General features: G+C 33.1%; 1 non-coding gene across 1 annotated transcript; it reads left to right on the forward strand.

The window, feature by feature from the left end:
• Window positions 1-7,906: 7,906 nt before the first annotated feature.
• Window positions 7,907-7,978, forward strand: Trnae-uuc (transfer RNA glutamic acid (anticodon UUC)). The gene has a single exon. It is a non-coding gene; the product is annotated as a tRNA-Glu (tRNA).
• The last annotated feature ends 895 nt before the right edge of the window (window positions 7,979-8,873 follow it).

The following is an 8,873-nucleotide window of genomic DNA, read 5'->3' on the forward strand; positions in this document are numbered from 1 at the left end:
ATATTTGTGTCATTTTTGTGTCGTTTTTGTGTCATTTTTGTGTCATTTTTGTGGCATTTTTGTGTCATTTTTGGTGTCATTTTTGTGTCATTTTTGTGTCATTTTTGTGTCATTTTTGTGTCATTTTTGTCATTTTTGTCATTTTTGTCATTTTTGTCATTTTTGTCATTTTTGTCATTTTTGTCATTTTTGTCATTTTTGTCATTTTTGTCATTTTTGTCATTTTTGTCATTTTTGTCATTTTTGTCATTTTTGTCATTTTTGTCATTTTTGTCATTTTTGTCATTTTTGTCATTTTTGTCATTTTTGTCATTTTTGTCATTTTTGTCATTTTTGTCATTTTTGTCATTTTTGTCATTTTTGTCATTTTTGTCATTTTTGTCATTTTTGTCATTTTTGTCATTTTTGTCATTTTTGTCATTTTTGTCATTTTTGTCATTTTTGTCATTTTTGTCATTTTTGTCATTTTTGTCATTTTTGTCATTTTTGTCATTTTTGTCATTTTTGTCATTATTGTAATTTGTCATTTTCGTCTTTTGTGTCACTTTTGTGTCATTTTTGTGTCATTTTTGTGTCATTTTGGTGTCATTTTGGTGTCATTTTTGTGTCATTTTTGTGTCATTTTTGTGTCATTTTTGTGTCATTTTTGTGTCATTTTTGTGTCATATTTGTGTCATTTTTGTGTCGTTTTTGTGTCATTTTTGTGTCATTTTTGTGGCATTTTTGTGTCATTTTGGTGTCATTTTGGTGTCATTTTTGTGTCATTTTTGTGTCATTTTTGTGTCATTTTTGTGTCATTTTTGTCATTTTTGTCATTTTTGTCATTTTTGTCATTTTTGTCATTTTTGTCATTTTTGTCATTTTTGTCATTTTTGTCATTTTTGTCATTTTTGTCATTTTTGTCATTTTTGTCATTTTTGTCATTTTTGTCATTTTTGTCATTTTTGTCATTTTTGTCATTTTTGTCATTTTTGTCATTTTTGTCATTTTTGTCATTTTTGTCATTTTTGTCATTTTTGTCATTTTTGTCATTTTTGTCATTTTTGTCATTTTTGTCATTTTTGTCATTTTTGTCATTTTTGTCATTTTTGTCATTTTTGTCATTTTTGTCATTTTTGTCATTTTTGTCATTTTTGTCATTTTTGTCATTTTTGTCATTTTTGTCATTTTTGTCATTTTGTGTCATTTTTGTCAGTTTTGTCATTTTTGTCATTTTTGTCTTTTGTGTCACTTTTGTGTCATTTTTTTGTCGTTTTTTGTGTCATTTTTGTGTCGTTTTTCTGTGTCATTTTTGTGTCATTGTTGTCAGTTTTTGTCATTTTTGTGTCATTTTCACCGTTTTGGTCATTCTTGTAACTTTTTTTTAAATTTTTGTCATTTTTGTCATTTTTCTAATTTTTGTCATTTTTGTGTCATTTAATGTCGTGCTTATCAACCACCTTTTGTATAGTAAAGTGATACACACTCGACGCAAAGCGATTAAAATTGATATGAATTTTTGGCTCCTTCATCGTTTGCACTTTTTTTCAATTTATTAACTATTGAAAACTCAAAAGTGATAATCACAAAAGATAATAGAAAGATAATTAACGTTCGATTGATATAAGAACATATCTCTATTTTCGATAATTCTCATCGGATTCTCATCAGATTCCAGCCAATCGGTCTTCCTTTTCTCCAGGTCGAAATTCATAAAATCCTCTGTCGGTTTTCGGTTCTTTTGATATCACCTTTGTCGGACGACGACGATGTGTCACACAGCTTGAAACACCTTCAAGGAACACAAAAAGTGTCTCACCTGATTGAAAGTTGAACTTTTTCCCGAGCCATCAATCCCGCATAACAATAACGCTGCGCTCGCTATCAAAATGTAATAAATTAAATCATCCATCTACAGCAGGTCTAGGTGGGTATCGCTCAATATCGGGATGATTTCTTCGATGACGAGAATCTTGCTCTGTCTGCCTAAGGTGGAACCAATTCCGGCCCAGGGGTCTGTCGGGTGTTTCGGGTGGGTCCCAAGGTAGCGTTTCACTATTGTGCTCCCATCAGAACGTGAATGATTAATGGAGTTTTGGACACTTTTTTCTGGGTCTCTCTATCTCTAGATTATGAGTGTTCTTTTCATGCGATCGACAGGTTATTTCTTTCGATTAAAGGAATGTCACATGTTGAGGTTCGATTTCTGCTTTTGAAAAGACGGTAATTGAACCTGGGAATCAATCACTTTTTCTGTTAATGTATCAATCGTTATTTTGAAAGATGATTTTGAACAGAAAAATGTCAAAGAACAAAATTAAATTACCATTTGGATATCGAGTAGAAACCCTTACAATGAAATTTAAAAAAATAAATTTGTTGAAGTCTTAACATTGAGACTACGATATAAATTCAAAGCAATTCCAAATAGCTTCCCAAAAATTATGTAACATTTTCTAACAAGGCCAAACCGCAAGGGATATTCTTAAAAGAGGAGGCAATCTCGCCGCAAAATTCCACCCACTCGGGAAAAACAAGTCTACCTACAATCCGTGACAAATGTGACATTTCCCGATATAAATCGTGTAGGTTCTTCCTATATGTATAACCCCAACCGGGGACTGTCGAGTAATAGGAACACGTAAATGCAGGAAAGTGCATGATTTCCGGTCAAACCTTTCATTCGCTTTGTTACTTTCTGTGCCCATTTTCCTTTCGGCACACCGGGCACGTTTTCGCGATTTGCGGACATGACAAAAATACTTTTGGAAACTTTTCAGTTATTCAGAACTATTATATTGCTTAGGAAATACAGAAGGATTGTTTTATTGTTCAAGACCCAAGTTAGTTCCCAAAAACCGCGTAAAAAGATCTTGCTCATTCCAGGGCCGTGGATTAATCTCCACTATATGGGTATTAAACATACCCATATTTAGGTGATCCAGCAAACATTTTTGTAAGTATATTTTTTACCAAAAATTGTAATTCGTTTCATATACATCATAGAATCATCGCATAAAACTCGAAAAAACCAGCATTTACCTACCAACGTGGAGGCAATATACACACACATGTTTAACCTCTGGCTTAAGCGATAAGAATTCTACAAATTGGACGATACTCAACACCTTATTTGTACATCCTGAAAGTATGCGAGAGGGCGCTATTTTTGCTCTCAATGCATGCAAACCATTGCCAGCGACAATAATTGCTGCTTCTCTCATTGGACAATTTTTCCAAATGAACCATCTGACTTTTAGAAATCTGGTTGCACTGCTTATCGCAAAGAGAACAACAAGATTATTTCCTCACTTGAATCCCACGCGGGAGAAGAAATTTGCTAACATGGCGCACTTTTTATCATATCCGATTTACACCGACTTTAAGTAATCATTCTTACGATCGTTTACTTATTTGGTAGGAATTGCGATTCGCATTAATATTGTTAAAGATTTCTGATATCATTCTAATGCGATTTGATGTTTGCTGAGGAAAAGATTCAATGAGTAGAAGTTGAATACCATAAAAAAACAAGACAAATCGAGTTAAAACATAATAAAATAAGATAAAATCTAGCTTTTTATATAAGCTTGTTATGGCTTGGATATGTCCTCAATGAACGCGGAAACTACTGATCAGACGGGCGTGAAAATAGGTTTTAAAGGCCGTGAATTGTTCCTACGAAGTTTGAAGATTGGTTTACTAAAATGCCAATAAAAGATTGTGGTTTTGTTAAAAAAAAATTTTTTTTTTGATTACTTTATTCTTGTAGGGAGTTAAACTAAACTGACTTGAACATTTTCATGGATGATTTTGAACTAATTCTAAAGTTTTGCAAATTTAAGTTGGAAAATCCGATTTCGATAGTCTATTTTATAAAAAAAAAACTAATCGAAAATCAAGCTTTTTCTCAAACGATCTTGAAGATTCATTAATCATACTAGAACAACATGAAACAGAACAAAATTTACAGATTTTTCGTGATTGTGACGTCGCAGTCTGTATCAATATTGGAGCAGGACTGCCTTGGTACTACCTTCTTTAAATATTCCTGAAGATAATGAAGTGAGAATAAATATGTCTGTATTGTTGAAAGAAAAATAAACAACTGGATGATTGACAACACTGGTATATGAGAGCACGTTCCTGTTTAGGTACTCAGAAACTTTTGGTTTCTGGGAGCATTCTCGATGCAATCAGAGAGATAGGTTGTGTAGAGTTTGGAAGAAGAGAGTTCGATGAGAACCGAACGAAAGGAAGAGACAGATCAGTTTACAGACTACTTTCATGACAGATGGACCGCGTTGTTTTTCGCACGAAAGGAATAGAAATCGTAGTGAACAAAAATGGCGGAATCGATGTGAAATGGAAAAGTTAAAAAAATTTAGAGCAAAAAGGTGCAGAATGTGTCAGTCGGTCTCGACAATTCCTTGGTTCAATATAACTCCACGTGGAAAAGAAGGCATGCGTAACTCATGCTCTTAGATAACCGAAAAGATTGCTGAGGGTGGTGCATAAATTTAGATACAAAAATAATAGAACAAAATTACCAATTCATTTTACTGGGAATCCGGATCAATTGAAAGTCCTCAAAGAACAATAAATGAAGAAATTGCAGAAATTTTCTTCACTGTTAACTGTACACCCGCGTAATTTGTATGATATTCGAGTTTGAGTTTGAGAATCTAAATTCTCATATATTTTACTCCCATACTACATATAAATTTCCATCCACATTTTGTTTATTTTTGTTACTCAAAGAGATTCAAGGAATGTTAATAAGCCATGATTTTTACCCAAAATTCAGGATCGATTTCGTAGAACCGTATTTTTCAAACCAGGGTTAACACCTGGGATAGCACTTACCGGTATCGATGCTCTAATAATTTTAAGTATTAAATCGATTTGAACTTTTTTACTGAAACTTTTTACAAACAAAAAATTGTGTGTTTCTCTTTTTTTTATTAGAAACAAAAATTATTACCTTTTTATAAGCACAGAAAAACTTTCAACTCTCTGATTCGAAAAAGGTTTGAACCCTTTCTAGGAGAAACTCTTTTTTGTTCGAACTGATGCTACTATTCGTCATCACTTCAGAAGTATGGAGCTGAATCACAGTGAAAACTTTTAGCACTGATGAACTTTTAGTGAGAAAAATCACTGTTTTCCCAGCGTTCGACGTTGAATCGTTATCAAATTTGAAGACTTAAAATCCTCCTTCTGAGCAATTTTTCAAAAAAGCTTTTTCAAAATAATTTTATCCTCGATGATCACATTTTTTTCTACAAACGATGAAAAACTGTTCCGCAGAAGAACATTACATTGCAACATTTTGAGAGGTGTTATTAAAATCACAGAAAAAATCATAATTTCACAGATTTCGAAACAAATTTCTTCAAAGTTACAGTTTACTTTCTTGATTCGAGAATTTGTTTTACAGATTTTATAGATTTTCATAAATGTAATTTACCTGCCACTGTGATAGGCTTTTTTCAGCTGATTCATGAAAATTTTATGACTATTTTGATATCGATTGCCTATTTTCAAGAAAAATAGACTCAATTTATCGATGTTTGGCATGATTTTTCTATGAAATTTCTGAAAAAAGCATCAGAAAATCGTCACTAAATTTTTGAGTCCAATCAAAGAATTACAAATATAGTTTTTGTCGACAGTTCAGAATTTTTGTCGGAGACTTTAGTCATGTTGATATGAAATCTGAAATCGTTCTCACAGTCTTTATTATTCTAAAAATTTCAAAAAAAATAACTTGCACATTTAAGGTTTTATTTATATTTTTCAGGTATTTGAGTACTAACTGAACAATCAATTTTTCCGAATTAAATTCAATAATTCAATGTTGAAAAAAAATTATCAGCCAAGCATATTCATCACCAAACTTTATCTTTGCTTGAAACGAAAAGAATATAAACTCACTAACGGACTTAGAATGCCTCTGATCATCTGTAGCCTAGCAAATTTCGGATAATTATACCGATCCTCTTTCATGGATTTGAATTTGAAAGTGGTAATTAAATAATAAGGAAAAATGTAATCTGGACAAAAAACGTCCAATATTACGTTTAGCCAATAAATAAGATTGCATCTCTGCCTTTACTAGAACACAATAAATGGTTAAAATTCTACAACAATGTTAACAATCAGAATGGCAAATGCAACTGTAAACAAATGAAGTGTATATTTAATTAAGTTGCAGACCCATCATTTTTTTTTTTTTTTTGAATTCATTTGGACCAGTATTTAATGAAGATTTACAATCTATCATAAAAAAAATTGATTTTATTTGAGAAAAGCTACGCGTGCCGCACATCATGTTTGTGCATCCCTGATCTAGACAAAATGGGAAGCTTTGAGCTATGTTTTGAATGTTGTTCCTTTTTTACAATTATTTCGGATTTACGGAGTAAGGGTTTCCTAAATACCAATGTGATTATGTCAATGAACTGCGTCTGACTGAAAGGACCACTCATCAGTTGTTTTAAAAACTCGTTCAAGTCAAGGACTTGTTTTTGGCATTTTGTCAAATCATCATATTTCGAGAATATCGTTCAAATTGACAAAAATGCCAAAAAGTTCCCTGTCCATTGAGCTGAAATTTGACAAGGGTCAGTTTTTTGAGACAATCATTAAAATGTGTATGATCCGTTTCCGAAATTCCAAAATGACTCTTTTCACTACCGTCCTAATGTAGGGGCTCGTGAATTGTTTACATAAATTGTAGTTCAAGAAACAAACAATTTTCACAATCGATTGTTATATTTTCTCGTATCATCAGTACATCTTTGGAGAAATAAATAGACTGCGCTCTCATCGCAATCACCCAATTTATTGACTTCATAATCGAAAATAAAGACCCAATTAATATTAAAGTAATCACTTTAATAATATTTCTCTTTCTATGGCGACCGTCATAAATTGTTCAAGCAAGTTTTATCATAGACTCACGTGGATTTTATGATGGACAAAAAAGTTGAAATATTCAAAATATTTAGATTTTGGCTCTCACAAATTAAATTTTAGAGAGATTAGGAAAATCCTCAGTCTACTCATGAAGATTTTATATTTCATCCAACCCAGTGTGTGGGTGGCTCTAAGACACACATTTCTTGAGTACCTTCGTCGTCGCCATCGCGGTTGTTGTCGTCGTCATCGTAGGTCCTCGGTCGTTGGTCGTTCTCTTAGATCCGATAGAAATTGCTTTGCTAGGCTATACTGTAGTGCACCGAAGGTACAATTTTATCACACAAAAATCGCGCGCAACCTTTCCAAGTAGCCGAAGGTAGCAGAAACAATAGAAGGGGTTCGCGTGTTTTACGACAATGACAATGTTTCCGGCTTTTTTCTTCTCTTGCATCCTACATGTAAGTTTGCTGGTTTCCTTTTACATATTGCACCCACAAAAATATGGATGTTTCGAAGCCAAAGGACGACTATTTAGGTGTATGGAGGGTTGATGACGATGATGATATTTTATGGGGACGTACTTTCGGAAAGGGGTGTTGTTTTGTTGTTGTTGTTGTTGTTGTTGTCTTCAGTAGAACATGAGCTGCATTGCCTAAGGGTTGCGACTTAGAATAATTTTCTTGCCTGGTTGCAACTGCAACAGATTTGTTCCAGATACCAATCTCATCAGGTTGAGTTACTGTAAAGCTGGTATGCTTTCTAATTTATTTCAAAAGGTTTAGATTTGCAGTTAAGTATACATTACTAAAGGGTTTAAGGTTACTGAAAATGAATAAAAATGCATTTTCTGAGCAGTAATGAAGAACCTTATAAAATAGCATGTTAATGGTTAATTATGTGTATTGTCGATTGTAAATTGCTGCGGTATGCAATTTATAAAGATGTTTTATTTGAATAAATCATTCTATCTGTTGTTAAGTGAGTCTTATCATTGTTATCACCTTCCCATATGGTCTAGTGGCTAGGATATCTGGCTTTCACCCAGAAGGCCCGGGTTCGATTCCCGGTATGGGAAATATTTTAGATTTTTTTTTTTGTAGAAATTGCACCAGCGACAAATGTTACAACAGCCAACAACTAGCTACCTCATCCATTGGCTTCTAAAATAAACCACAACTCGCGCCAGGCATATACATCTCATAAGAGTGAAATGAATTGAACAAAAATTTTAAAATTTTGAACAAATATAGTTAAAGCTACTTCTTATGATTCTAATCATATCTGACATTCCATTTAAATAAGTGGATAGGGGAGAGAAAATTGAAAATGAAGTTTTGATTTTTCACAGTTGGGCCGAATCAAGCCATTATCAAGGACGTGCCATTATTGCAGTCAACTTTCAAGAGGTTTTCTGCATAGCTGTGATGAATTTAACAACTACAAACATGTTCACAGCTGTGATAAAACACTTGAAATTATTTTATTTAATTAACTCGCTAAAGCCCAAACCCGCCTTTAGACGGGGTTCACTTCAATCGGCGTTAAATCAAGCCAACCATTGTTTAAACTTACTTTTTGTGCACGTTAATCTAACAATCCACATTAATGGCACAGAGAACATACGTACAAGCTAGTCCACGAAACTTGTGTAAATTTTCCAAAAATCGTTTTGAACCAATTTTTGTTATTTGACTGGGCCACCAGATGTCTCCAAACACACTAAAGAGAACTGTCAAAACGAAACTGAGAAAAAAAAAAACAAAATTTTGGTCAGTTTTTAACAGGTCGCAGGACAGTTCCAGGACAGTTTGGCATGTTTCAAGAAAATTGCTGGTAAAGTTTCGTAACACTTTCGTCCTGTCGCCTAACGGAAAAATATTTTAAAAGTTAATCGCTATTTCCTTCAAGCTAGAAGTGCCAAATGTTGGACAATTGGATTCAAAACTGATACCTGAAGGTAACCCACTTTA

This window comes from Uranotaenia lowii, chromosome 3 (assembly GCF_029784155.1).
Source record: "Uranotaenia lowii strain MFRU-FL chromosome 3, ASM2978415v1, whole genome shotgun sequence".
In the NCBI taxonomy this organism is placed as follows: Eukaryota; Metazoa; Arthropoda; class Insecta; order Diptera; family Culicidae; genus Uranotaenia; species Uranotaenia lowii.